Source organism: Rattus norvegicus, chromosome 6 (genome assembly GCF_036323735.1).
Source record: "Rattus norvegicus strain BN/NHsdMcwi chromosome 6, GRCr8, whole genome shotgun sequence".
NCBI classification, from domain to species: domain Eukaryota; kingdom Metazoa; phylum Chordata; class Mammalia; order Rodentia; family Muridae; genus Rattus; species Rattus norvegicus.
The window spans coordinates 87,098,240-87,112,909 of record NC_086024.1 but is presented as its reverse complement, the minus strand read 5'-3'; positions in this window follow the sequence as shown (position 1 = coordinate 87,112,909).

Here is a 14,670-nt window from a genome sequence, read left to right as displayed (position 1 = left end):
ATTTGTTGAGACCTGTTTTGTGACAAATGTTCTGGTCAGTTTTAGAGAAGGTACATGAGTGGCTGAGAGGAAGGTATATTCTTTTATTTTAAGATGAAATGTTCTATAAGTATCTGTTAAATCTATTTGGTTGTTAACTTCTTTTAGTTCTTCTATGTCTCTGTTTAATTTCTGTTTCCATGATCTATACATTGATGAGAGTGGGTTGTTGAAAGCTCCTACTATTATTGTGTGAGGTGCAATATATGATTTGAGCTTTAGTATAATTTCTTTTTTGAATGTAGATGTCCTTGCATTTGGGGCATATATACTTAGGATTGATAGTTCATCTTGGTGGATTTTTCCTTTGATGATTATGACGTGTCCTTACTTATCTTTTTTGGTAACTTGGTTGAAAGTCGATTTTATTCTATATTAGAATGGCAACTCCAGCTTTTTTCTCGGGATCATTTGCTTGAAAATTGTTTTCCTTCCTTTTAATCTGAGGTAGTATCTATCTTTGTCACTGAAGTATCTTTCCTGTATGCAGCAAAATGCTGAGTCCTCTTTACATATCCAGTGTGTTAGTCTATGTCTTTGTATTGAGGAATTGAGTCCATTAAGGAATAATGATTGTTTTTTCCTTTTACTTTTGTAGTTAGAGGTAGAATTACATTTGTGTGTCTCTCTTCTTTAGGTTTCTTTGCAAGGAGATTACTTTCTTGCTTTTCCTAAGGTGTAGTTTCCCTCCATGTGTTGGTATTTTCCGTCTATTATCCTTTGTAGGGCTGGATTTGTAGAAAGATATTGTGTAAATTTGGTTTTGTCATGGAATATCTTGGTTTTTCCATCTATGTTAATTGAAAGTTTTGCTGGATACAGTAGCCTGGGCTTGTATTTGTGTTCTCTTAGTGTATGTACGACATCTCCTGGCTGTCATAGTCTCTGATGACAAGTCTGGTGTAATTCTGATAGGTCTGCCTTTATATGTAACTTGACTTTTTTTCCTTTACTGCTTTTAATATTCTTTCTTTGTTTTGTGCATTTCATGTTATGACTATTTCATGTCGGAGGAATTTCTTTTCTGGTCCAATCTATTCAGACTTCTTGTATGTTTATGGGCATCTCTTTCTTTAGCATATGAAAATTTTCTTCTATAATATAGTTGAATATACGTATTGGCCCTTTATGTTGGGAGTCTGTACTCTCTTCTGTACCTGTTATCCTTAGGTTTGATCTTCTCCTTGTGTCCTGGATTTCCTGGATGTTTTGTTTTAGGAGCTTTTTGTGTTTTACATTATCTTTCACAGTTGTTTCAGTGTTTTCTATGGTATCGTCTTTTCCTGGGATTCTCTCTTCTATCTCTTGAATTTTGTTTGTGATATTTGTGTCTATGACTCCTGATCTCTTTCCTCGGTTTTCTATCTCCAGGGTTATCTTCCTTTTGTCTTTCTTTATTTTTTCTATTTTCACTTTTAAATCCTGGATGGTTTTGTTCAATTCTTTCACCTGTTTGGTTGTGTTTTCCTGTAATTCTTTAAGGGATATTTTTTGTGTTTCCTCTTTAAGGGCTTCTGCCTTTTTATTTGTGTTGTCCTGTATTTCTTTAAGGAGGTTATTTATGTCCTTCTTAAAGTCCTCCATCCTCATCATAAAATGTAATTTTAATTCTATATCTTGCTTTCCCATTGCGTTTGGATATCCAGTATTTGCTTTGGTGGGAAAACTGGGATCAGATGATGCCAAGTAGTCTTGCTTACTGTTCCTTTGTTTACTATACTTGCTTCTCACCATCAGGTTGTTTCTGGTGTTAGCATGTGTTGCTGTCTCTAACAGTGGCTTGACCTTCCTGTAAGCCTGTATATAAGCACTCCTGTAGACTTGTTTTCTTTCTGCTGAATCTTGGAACAGAGAGCTACTCCTTGTTGTGTGTCTCAAAGCCTCCTGGCAGGTCAATTGGAGCAGAAGAGTTGGTCTTATTTCTGCTCTTTGGTATGTACTTGCTCTAGTCTAGACACATGCAGAAACTGGAGGGGTCCTGCCCCTGACTGCTCCTAGGTTCCTGTGCCCAGAGGGCACAGAGGGTACTAGGCAGTTTCCTCTTGGGTCAGGAATGTGGGAAGAAATAATTGTCTACCCTGAGCTCTCAGGATTGTCTACACTGCTGAGCTCTCTCTCCGCACTGCAGATTTGGGTACAGAAGGTTGTGGGAGTAGTTCAACTCTGGGTGTAGCCAGAAACCGGAAGTGTCTTGTTGAAGAGGAAATCTGCCTTTGTGTGTCCTGAAGCCACCAGGTAGGTTGCTTGGAGCAGAGAGTTGGTCTTATCTCTGCTCTCAGGTATGTTGGTGCTCCTGGAAACTGTCTCTGAGCTTTCAGTGAAGGCAGAAACTAGAGGGGCCCTGCCTTTGACTGCTCCTAGGTCCCTTGTCCAGAGGGCACAGAGGGCACAGAGGGTACTAGGTGGGTTCCTCTTGGGTCAGGAGTGTGGGCAGAAATAGTTGTCTTCTCTGCTCACAGAATTGTCTTCACTTCTGGGAAACCAGCTTTCTCCCCAATGGAATTTGGGTACAGAGAGCTTTGGGACAAGTTCAGTTTATTTCCAGGAACAGGCAGAAACCTGAAGGTGCCTGCTACTGACTGAGCTTACATTTCTGTATCCAGAGGACACTAGGCCGGTTCCTCTTTGGCCAGGAATGTGAGCAGAAGTGGCGGTCTCCCCTGAGCTGTCAGAATTGTCCACAGTTCTGATAGTCCAGCTCTCTCCCCCACCGAATTTGGGTACAGAGTACAAGTATAATTTAAGGAGGAAATTGAATATCAAAATACTGTTTGTTAAACTACAATCGTTTGAATAATGCAGATAGAGTATAATTATTGATGAATAATCATCACCATAAATAACTCTTTAGGGCAAGCATTAAAAGAAGCTATTAGGAATTTCATGCTATGTTCTCAAAATATAATGAGTTAGTAGACACCTGCAACAGCTATTTAGAGATGGCAGGGCAGATTTTAGTGTAAATTTTTTAGATCAATTAAAAAAAGTCTGTTTAGTTTAAGTAATCATTCTACTAAAATTTAAGTCACTAATAAATGAAGCGGAAGTATCCTGTTTAAGAACTTTCATTACTTAATCTATTATTAAATGTGCCAAATTTTATATTTTAAATTAAGTTGCAATAACTGTCATCATACAATGATCACAAAATATAATGATTGTATTTAATCATCACAAAATGATTAAAACTAAAGCCCTTCTTTTCAATTTGAGAGATTTCCCTTACTCCTGCTGTCTTTTTCCTCCTCTTTCCGGGTATGTGCACACAGGTGTTCACACTGTAGATGGTATGGTTGAACCAATGAACACAGTCAGATCCTGAAGTTATTATATTTCTTAAATTTTCCTGGAGATCAATACCAAAAACAAAACCAAACAAGAAAAATACTTCTTCTGACTTTCTGTACACAGATAGTATTTTATTAAGAGTATATGGTGTTATAGAACAAACAAAAGTATAAATACCCAGATATAATTTAATTGTAATATTTTTCTATACTGCATATATTATTTATGAATATTTCCACAGTTGAATAATGATTTACTGCCTGATATAGTAGTCTCTCCTTGCATAAAGTTTCACTTCTCTTGGTTTCAATTATTTATGCTTGTCCTAGTTTGTTTTCTGTTATAATAATCAGAATAACCCAAAGGAAGTTGGATAAAAAGGACATTATTTGGTTTTTTCATATCTTACAGGCTATAGTCCATAGTTGTAGAAAATTCATATAAGGAGCTCAAATAGGGCAGAAATTTGAAGCAGAAACCATACAGGAATTTAAGCATCTTACTGGCTTAGCACCAGGCTACCTTTCTTATAAAACACAGCCACACATGCCTAAAGATGACAACCTGCTCCCTACACACACACACACACACACACACACACACACACACACACACACACACACACACACACACCAAGCACCTGGATCATCCTACACCAATTAGCTGTCGAGATCATGTTCTTCAAGTCACAGAGAGCATCAATAGCTCAGGAGGTTTCAACTCTCCACAAAAACATACAGGCAACTAGGAAAAGTTGAGAGTAGGAAACATAAACCTCCCCAATGAAGAGTATATCAAATGGTTAGTCAATATTAAATTTTCCTTTCTAAAAGTATACATGTACAGTAAAATTATACAAAAATGATCAGGGTGTGTGTGTGTGTGTGTGTGTGTGTGTGTGTGTGTGTGTTTGTGTGTGTGTGTGAAAAAGAGGCCATGAATTTGAAAGTGAGTAGGGACAGTGTGGTGTAACAAAGGAAGAAGAAAATGGAAAAGTGAAAAATGTAATTATACTCTAATCTTAATATATATAATATATACATATAATATATATAAAATAGAACACGGTCACTGCCACATGATAATCTGATCAAGACAAGCCTTTATTAAAGACTTCCTCAAATAACTCTGTCACAAAACCGTTACTGAGTCATGGGTTTTAGCTGAAACTCTCTAGGAGAACAATACACCTCCTTCTGAAAATATTACATGGAATTTAAAAAAAAATGCCTGTTTAAATTTTCCTCAGATTTAAATAACATCACAAAAACTCAGATTTTCCATTCCATCCCCCAAAGTATTGACTTTATTTCAAGTCTACTATGCACAAACTCTGTCTGAATGATACTCTCATTAGTCACACATTGGTCGTTAGATGAGATTACCACTCTCAGCTGCACAATAGAGCAGCTACTGGGTGTATTCATGTAACAATAAACACACCCAATTCATTAGTTATTTGCCCATTGGTTATGACCAGGAGAAAATTCATTACAGCTCAATAAGAATTTTTTGAAAGATCACACACACAATGTTTTATTACAATCCATTGTTATAATTCTTCTCCAACTATTACTGTTAATTTCTTAGTGTTCATTGAAATCAACTTTTTATGGACACCTGATTGCAGTATTAAGGGTTGTGTATACAGTTTACTCTTCTCAGGTTTTCAGGAATACTATGGTGCCTCAGAACACATTGTCTAAAACTAACTAGGGCAACAGCAGTAGATGTAGTTTATTTAAATCTTGAATTGGAGTGAGATTATCAGAACACAATTCCCTGATATTGCATAACCATCCTTAATTTTAGATTAATTTGGAGCTGGGGTTTATTCCTGGAATTGCTTTTATCTCCACTTGTTTCCCATGTGGTTTATTTTATCTCTTTTCCTGAGACATTTCCTTAATGGAGATTTGAGAAGTTGTTAAAAAAAATCTGCAGAGGTTATTGGATTTAATAGTCAATCACCTGGTAGAACTTGATCGCTGTGACCTTCTCACCCCAATATCTTCTCTCAGAAGAAGACACTCTGTGGTGCTTATCTCCTCTCTAGAGACGCTGAGCAATTTATCTGTTTCACTTTTTTCTCACCTATACTGTATTGCTCTGCTCTAAGTTCAATGTTGTGTGAAATGATTTTTCCTTCAGAAATACTGGGTTGTTCCAGAGCTTGTCCTTTTTTATTCACTAAATAAATCAGGTGACTTCAATTCTCTCATTTTCACATTGGTATCTTCTGTTACTCTGTCTTTTACTTTATATGATGATGTGTCTTTCGCACAGTGTTTGAAAATGTCATTGATGATTTAACTTAACATTATAGAAAATAATGGCACAGTACCTTCATTATACATATAGCTGTTTAATAATAAAAGAATTAACCATTCAATTATACTACCTATGAAAATTTTTCAGAAATATTAGGTTCAGTATAGTGATATACAACAAAATTTAGGAGAAATAATTTACTATTTAATCTTAAAATCACTCAGGTGGTTTTAGTAATATATATGACATAATATATTAATTCTTTGTGGAATGAAGGAAAGAACACTGAATTTACTCTGAATGTTTTATAGTGTATGAAACGACATTGAGAAAATAACACTTGTCAAACACATATCTGGAAAATTTATTTTCATATCACTTGTGTAAGTTAACTTTTAAGTCTTTCTTATCTGTATGACTTCATTTAGCAAAACTCTTGAGAAAAATACATTTATAGAAAAAAGTTAAAATAACACTTATTTGTAACAGTGACTAAAAAAAATCTGACAATATATCACTCCAGTATATAATGAGAACCCATAAGTATATTTGAAAAAGGAAAATTTTGAATGTATACAGTAAACCACCAAAACGTGTGAGCACCAGGCACTTATATGATAGGTTTGAGCAAGGGAAATTATATTTCTTCTGTAACTTTGGTAAAGGGATGATATATACTCACAAATCATTCACACATTTTTCCTAGAGATTATACCTCATGGAAACAAGAAACATGGTTCACAAAATATAGATGGAAACAAGTCTTTATTCATAGATGGATAATAGTATTTAGAAAATACTAAAACTGTGAAATAAAATCACTATTAAACTAAGTCAGCTTAACAAGATAAACTGATGTATAAAATGATATGAGACATATACACAACAAATGTACAATATTGAAATGTGCAAGAAAGTTCTGTTAAACTCTTTGCTTAAAGATATAAAGGCAACTTTGGTTTAAAGGCAAAATTTTTTCCACAATGTATGGGGTAGATAATTATTTATGATTATATGTTATAATCCTTCCTCAGATTAGAGAGTAAAAATAGAGTCAACAATACAGTAGTCACACAATAGTGCTAATTATTGAGAGTACTCATTCACATATACTATCACAAAACTACGAAAGTCAAATGAAAAGAATCTATAAAACTTATGCACATGATATATTTATTTTAATTTGTTAAGAACAGTTACAATGAATTCCGAAGCTACCCTCATAAAGTCTCACCAACAGTGTTGCCTAAAAATGACCTGAACAATGATGGCACCATTTGACATGTTAATTTGGGAGAGAAAAATCCCAGGAGGCCTGAACTCTACACAAAGAACCCTCAAGAAACTAGAGGCATATTGAGAGTAGAACACATTCTTCATTAGTTAAGAGCACACCAAGAGTTAACCAGTACCAAATGGTCACCCGTGAAAATGTACAAACAAGTAACATTATAGCCACAGACCTAATGTGTTCTGGAACCTGTGTGTGTGTGTGTGTGTGTGTGTGTGTGTGTATACATATATATATATATATATATATATATATATATATATATACATATATGTATGTATATGTCAGTTTTTCATCTGAGTTTGTTGTATGCATCTGTCTACCAATTTGGCCTTGACTTTCATTGTTGTTAATATATTAAATAGTATTTTATATATATTATTAATATGCATCAATATCTATATTTAATATGTGAAAATAATATTAAATATATTACAATGTATATTTAATGAGAAACTGAGGCAATGAATTTGAAAGATGGCAAGGAAGGGTGTATGGGAGGTAATTTTGGAGGAAGGAAATTAAAGAAGGAAATGATGTAAAATTTTATAACTTTGAAAAATCAAAAAACCAATGAATAGAATTCTTATAAACATTTTTATGGAGTTGTGTATCTATTATTAAGAAACAATTACATACTAGTTTATTAGACATATAACACAAAAGACTGGTGATAAGTAATTATGGCAAAGATGTAGAGACTTTCTCTGCTCACAAATTTTGGAGATATTTTTGGCCCTAATTTCTCAGCCTAACTTTGCAATACTTCATGTTTGCAGAGCTGAATCATTCACCTGTGGTTTAAACATAAATCATGCTTGTCATGCTTGTGTTTGCCAAGCTATGTTCTGAATGTGATTTCATCTATTGTGTCAGAGTTTCATTAGTTTGCAATGTTCATTTATCTGCTAATGTCACCTTGAAGTTCATTTTTTTTAATAACACTCATGGGTATTATCTAGGTTAGGATGGGGCAGTAATCTTGCACTTCCACTGGTTTTCATTTCTATACTTGCTTCATTATATTTCCATCTGATGCACCTGCTCAGTCAAGCACGTCTCTGATTTTTTTAATCCCCTTATCTTAAAACTAGCTATCAATAGTTGAAAAAAGATTTTTCTATTGCAAATGAAGTATTTACGACACAATAGAAAATCTAAATGTTCCAATCTTGTTCTTTCTTAAGAAAGCCATTATTATCATAGACTAAACTGTAGAAAATGGTTGTGGTTCTGAGAAAGGATGTCACAGACACCCAACATCTGAAATTTCTATATTTCATAGAATTACAAGACCTTGAAATCAAAATTATGACAACTCTGTTCCCTTTCATATGTTTGTATGTAGGAATATTACTGAACAACTAAATTGTCACTACTATTTATTAATGTTTAAAAAATGTGGAGTTTATAAATATTAGAGATATGAGGTATTAATCATTTCCCCATATGGAAGAATGAAGTAGATTTATAGAATAAATAATAAATAATAATAAATTCAAGAAGTTTCAATAAGAGAAAATTAAGTGATTTTTAGATTATAGTTTCTTAGTTGGTTCATTTAGCCTCTGAAAATTTTTGTTTAACTGGAAAGAAATACAGCTATTTAACATTTGAAAGAAAACTTTAGAAGACAACATTGAACAGTCTTTCCCCACAGGCATTGGTTGTTAACATTTTTAAAAAGGTGTGTAACTGTTCCAAGTGTGAAGATACAAAAGATCAACACTATGAAAAGGCTTCTCTCTGCACTCAGCACTCAGTTTAGAAAATATCAACAAAAATCAATAGTAAGAAAAATCACAGTCTGTCATTTGAGTATGACACTCTGGAGGAAGATCCATGCTGCCTGTAAAGGGGACTGCTGAGATGGTCTGGGATACTGCTAAAATCTTTAAGGAAGTAGGGAAATCAACAATGTATGATGAGTTTTGATCAGAGGCCTTAAATAGATTTTGGAATATTAGCCTGTTGATGCATTCCAAGATATATACAGAGGGAAACGGTGAAAGTAAGAGCTGGAAGAATGTTTATTGTTTTCAGGGTAGAAAGGGAAGTTAAGTTGCAATAATTATAATTCAATGGGAGTGTCTCAAGCATGACAATAGGAACTGTTTTTTGTTGTTGTTGTTACTGTATTGGTTGTCAAACACAGGGTCGCATAGTTATTTCCCAAGAATTTTATTGATGGTCCCTTGGATGAAGAAAGCAGAGTTATTGCTTTTAGTAGCCTGAATATGAGTTGGCTTTAAGTAAACTTATTACATCAGTTACTTATTTTACTCAAAAAAGGAATAACTTTATTCTACTGTAGGAATATCAAAGGAAAAGGCAAGAAAAGTAGTAAAAAATATTTCCCAAAACTTAAGCAACACACATTAGACTAGAAAATGGCAATAAAATTTAAGCGTTGGTGAAATTGCCGGGAAGCATGAATAGAGAGTATGGAGTTGTTTTGTATCAGAACCTCCTGGGTCCCGTCTAAGTACCCCTGTTGTGACTCACAACCATCTGTAGCTCCAGTCCAGGAAAATCAAATTCATTCCTTTGATCTTTCCAGCATCAGCTTCCCACATGGTGTTAATTCATGCACACAAGCAAAACATTCATATAAAATAAAATGAATAAAATAAACAACTTTAAAAAGAACGTTGTTTGTGATTCTGCTAGTATTTTTTAATGAGAGACTAAAGGAACTTATTAATAAGGTAGCATGTTCCAACAAATAAAAATAATGGAAATTGAGATTTTTCAAGCCTATGAAAATAGTAGACTGGCCTTGAATAAAGACCATTCTGGTTTGGTGAAGGTAAACCTTAGCCTCTCTTGAACATGTTAAAAGGTATACATCTTAAAGTGTTCTGGTAGAGAAGCATTTCAACTATAGGGTTGATCTAGGCTTTTATCATACATGTGTTGAGGGTCTAAAACAACACCATGCTTATTCCCTGAAAATCAATGCACTAATCAAATAATTACAGATGTATATAGTCAAGATATGCTTGTTACAGGAGATGTCTTGAAGCAAAAATACACCCTCTATCTGAAAAGATCAGGCGTTTTTCTGTGTGTGCAGAGTACTAAATAATTATGACCAGCACTCGATTCGCTGAATACTATTATGTCTAGACAGTCTTTGCAAAGTAACTCCGAAAATTGCTAATTACTGGTGCAATCAAACTAAAGTTTTAATGATGTATTATATGTTCTTAAGAAAATTATAAAATAATCTTGTCTACATAAATATTCAACAGATAATAACCTATATTGTATCTGCCACATGCAGTTCCACAGCTCTCAGCACCATAGAAGACTATAACATATTCTTCTCAGTTAATGAGCAAATATTTGAGCATAATTGTTAAATATAGTCTCTTTGACACAGTTTTACCATTTTTATTTATCCAGGATCTTACATTCCCTACGTTTCTTTAAGCTGCGATAATTTTCCAGAATTACCTTTCTTTTGACTGATTCTGAAGTACAGTTTCTGCTATTTTTGTCCAATGTCTACCTATTGAATGAAATTTATTTTTTATGAGTGGGTTTTCAGAATTTATAAAGGAGATCTCAGAGAAAATTCTTTTAGTACATCATTATATGGGTATACATTTCCACAAAATTTATCATTGGAGCTATCTAGACTGATGTTAATGCTGATTATCTGACAGAAATAATATAGTCAGGTTTCCCCACAGTATCATTGCTCTTTATTACTCTATTTTCAGGAGCTACTCATCAGAAAGAAGTTGGTAAAAATACACCATATTTAAGATCAGAGCGGATTGGGAATTATTCACAAGATGTTTCTCTTTTTCCATCCCTCTATTAACCCATCATGATTAGCAAATTAGAAAGGACGGTGTATTTTTATTTTATATGGAGTTTATAGTCTGACAGTATTTTATGTTTTCCTTAAATTATATAGCTTTGGCTTCCAGCTAATCCGTGTATTGCTTTGATGTATGCCTATTTTTGTGTGAGTTTTATATATGCAAAGGCTAGTGTGCATATATGTTTGTTTGTGTATATGTACATATGAATATATTTGTGACTTCAAAACTTATTTGGTTTCTAGCACCTCTTGATTCTCCCAGCTGTGAAGTTTTTTTTCCTCTCTCAGTCTTAAAATCTACCAATTATTTCTCCACAGAGATGTGGTTACATTAATGAAGAATGATATTACAAAGCGAGATCTGGGTAACAAATTTGCTCATGAACACTGAGAGTATTTTTTATTGACTTTTAACAGGAGGAACAAGGAAATGCATGCATACATACTGAAGTGTATAGATACAAAAATAAATCGATATTTGTATCAGCAAATATCTGTGTCTGCAGTAAATGAAGCAACTGTTATTACTGATGTCTCAAAATCTAATCTATTACCACATGAATCATTCCAGTCTCTGGCCCTTGCTTATGTGTATTCCTCCTCTGGTAGTGAGAAATGTAGCTGTCATGCAGCTGTTAATTTAACTGTGCAATTTAAGTATACATGCATAACAGTGTCAAAATAAATAGATCTATATCCATTTGGGGCCCTTTTATCAACAAAAGTGCTTATATGTGTTTCATTTTGCTTTAGTATTACAGCCTCCATTCATATCCAGGAATTATTTTTTCTTTCTCTTTTCAACCTCATTTCCCATGTCCTCCTAAATGAGATTTTTATTCACAACACATTTAAAGCACAATTATATTCTGTATTCAAAATTGACCTGCCTTTCTGGTGCGAACAAATCTCGATGATTTCTCTTTAGAAATGCATACATTAAGATTGTCTCCTAGAGTTCTGTAGCTCCATTGGTTTTTAAAATGAATAATATCATGCATTTACCAATGCAATGCCGTGCCAAACAAAATATTCTTTCAAATAACTTACATTTATGCATCCGTTTCCCCTTAAACTTCTAGCAGTTAATGTTTTCAGTATCCTCATAGTTTGACTTTGAGAGAATGTAATTGGAATGGTACAGTTTGTGGCCTATTTATTTGTGTGGGTGTCACATAGCAATATGCATTTAACGTTTCTTCATCATTCGATAGTATAGTTTATTGTTATGGCTAAATAATATCCTGTCATGTTAATGTACAAGCACATAATCAGAGTTTCTCTTAAATTGTTTGCTTTCTTTTTAAATATATATGTGAATCTACCTAATGCAATGTGAGTGCAAAGATTCTACGTTCACAGTTTTTAAAATCCAGCTGAGTCATTATCTCCAGCATTATTACTGTTTCCTGTGCTAGAACTAAGAATGTTTTAGTAAAAGCATGTTTATTTTTCCTTATGGCTTTGACAAATGAAAGCAGTACATTGTATAATAGTAATGGTAATAATTGTCACAATTAACCACCTTTTCTCATTTTAATTTTAAATGTATTATTTTGGGTTTCTCCCTTAAGCAGAAAGTTGATAACAGATATCTGTATATAGACTTTGTTATTATGCTGACGTATAATCTTTCTATTAATTTCTTCTGGGATTTTTTCATGAAAGAATGTTGAACACTTTACATTGATTGAGATAATCATTTGATTTTGATCCTTTATTCTATTTATGTTCTCTTTTATTTTAATTTACTTTCATGTTGAATCTATCTTGCATCAGTGGAGTGTCAGAAAATTTATCAAAAGTTTTACTCAAGAGTTGTAGACAAATATTCATAAAACAAATGGATCATGAATTTTTTCACTTCATTTTATTAGTTTTGGCACCATATTATTATTATTCATTTCACTATAGAATTAACTTGAAAACCTCCATTTTTTTGTATTATCTAAATTAATTTTTTGAGTTCATAAGTTTTTGTAACATTATTCCTTTCTTTTCCTGGAAATTCTCTCATATACCTTTCTCTGTTCTCTTTTACAATCATGGTATTAAGAAAAACCTGTGTATATATATATATATATATATATATATATATATATATATATATATATATGTATATATATATATATGTATACACACACACAAACACACACACACATTCACAAATACATCTGTTCAGTCTACATAATGCTACCTCTGTGTATAGTTTAAGGGTTGGTCATTTGGACCTGGGCAGTCATTGGTGTGCTAGTCCCTGGGGAAGGTCACTATTCCCATTCCTAGCTTCTTTGGTTTCTTATAGTTTTGGGGATAGGAACAATGGCTATTGACTCTCTCTATTCAGCTTGGCAGGTTTTCTTCCTTGTTCAGCTCACATTTGTGTAATCACACTGGTGACATTTTATGTTTGCAGCTTCTGAGCTTACTAGGAAATAGAATCTCACAGTAAAGTCCTTCATCATCTGGCCTTTACAATCTTAAAAGCCACTCTACTTCAATGTTCTTTGAGCCTTGGGAGTGGAGTGTTTTGTAGATAAACCATTTGAAACTTGGTTCCAAAACTCTAAATATCGATTGGTTGTGGTTTTCTGTAATGCTTTCCATACGCTGCACTGAAAACTTCCCTGATGAAGGATGAAGCCTACACTCTTCTTTGGCTATAAGGACAAATGCTTTTAAATGTTGTCAGGGATTGTGCTGGATTAGCAATAGATTATCATTCAATAACCATGGCATTACTGACACTGAGTAGTTAGCTAGGTTTCCAATACCAAGCATGATCTCTCTCTCTCTCTCTCTCTCTCTCTCTCTCTCTCTCTCTCTCTCTCTCTCTCTCTCACACACACACACACACACACACACACACACACATTTAACTCAGAATCATTTATATATTTATTTGCTTGTTGAGGTTGAGGAGTGGGTCTCTAAATCCAATTAGAGAGCTGTCAGTTGCTTCCCCAGTAGGGCTACCCTAATGATTATTGTGTCATGTTCGTCACTGATATACTTCATAGGCATCATACCTATTGCCTTTGTATACCTCATGTTTTAATTTAAGACCCCATTGCTATAAACGCTATGTACTCAAGAAACAGGTGAAGCAACTTCTAACCTTCTAAGGACCTGACTTAATATCCCTTCCTGACTAGATTTCATGGTACCAGAAGTTGCCATGCAATCTCTCTTTGTCTTTAATAGAGTAGTATGAAAATCATTGAGATTAGTAAATTTCTTAATTGAAAATAAATTTATCAGAGCTATCCTGAAACTAAATATATCATTCCTGAACTATTCACTTTGGGTAGATTCATCAATATTATTATTTCTTTTTGCTAATTACAGATTTTTTGATTTATTATATTTTTGATACATTTTATTAAGTGATATTTATGTTTAAATATAATCCAAAATTTTAGATTCTACCAAATTATTTGAGTATAACTTTATGCTAATTAAATGAGATGTATTTCTTTATTTTCCAAGTGCAGACATTCATACCTGTTTCAATCCAAAACCATCTTTGTTTTGCCTTTTATGTCCTCATAATTGGTATCTTCATTTGATTCTAGGAAATTAAATTTTCACCAAATTTTCTCAGTGAGGAAGTAATTCTTCATTACCTGATGTTTGATTTCCAGGTTTGAATAGATTATTTTTGCATTGTGATCTGAGAAGAACCACAGTTACTTCCTTACTTTGTGGGTAAAGCTACGGGACAGAATGTATATTCTGCAAATGTTGGTGTGATTCTTCTCCACAAGTGTCTACTTATTCCATTTCATGTGTAATACAGTTTAAAGCTATGGTTTCAAGGCTATTTATATAATGGTCCATCTATTAATAAGAATTCAGAATTGAAATTGTTTTTATAGGAATGCTTCTGTGACCTTATGTCCAATCATACTTGACTTGTAAATATTCAACGTTTAGTGATTACCTG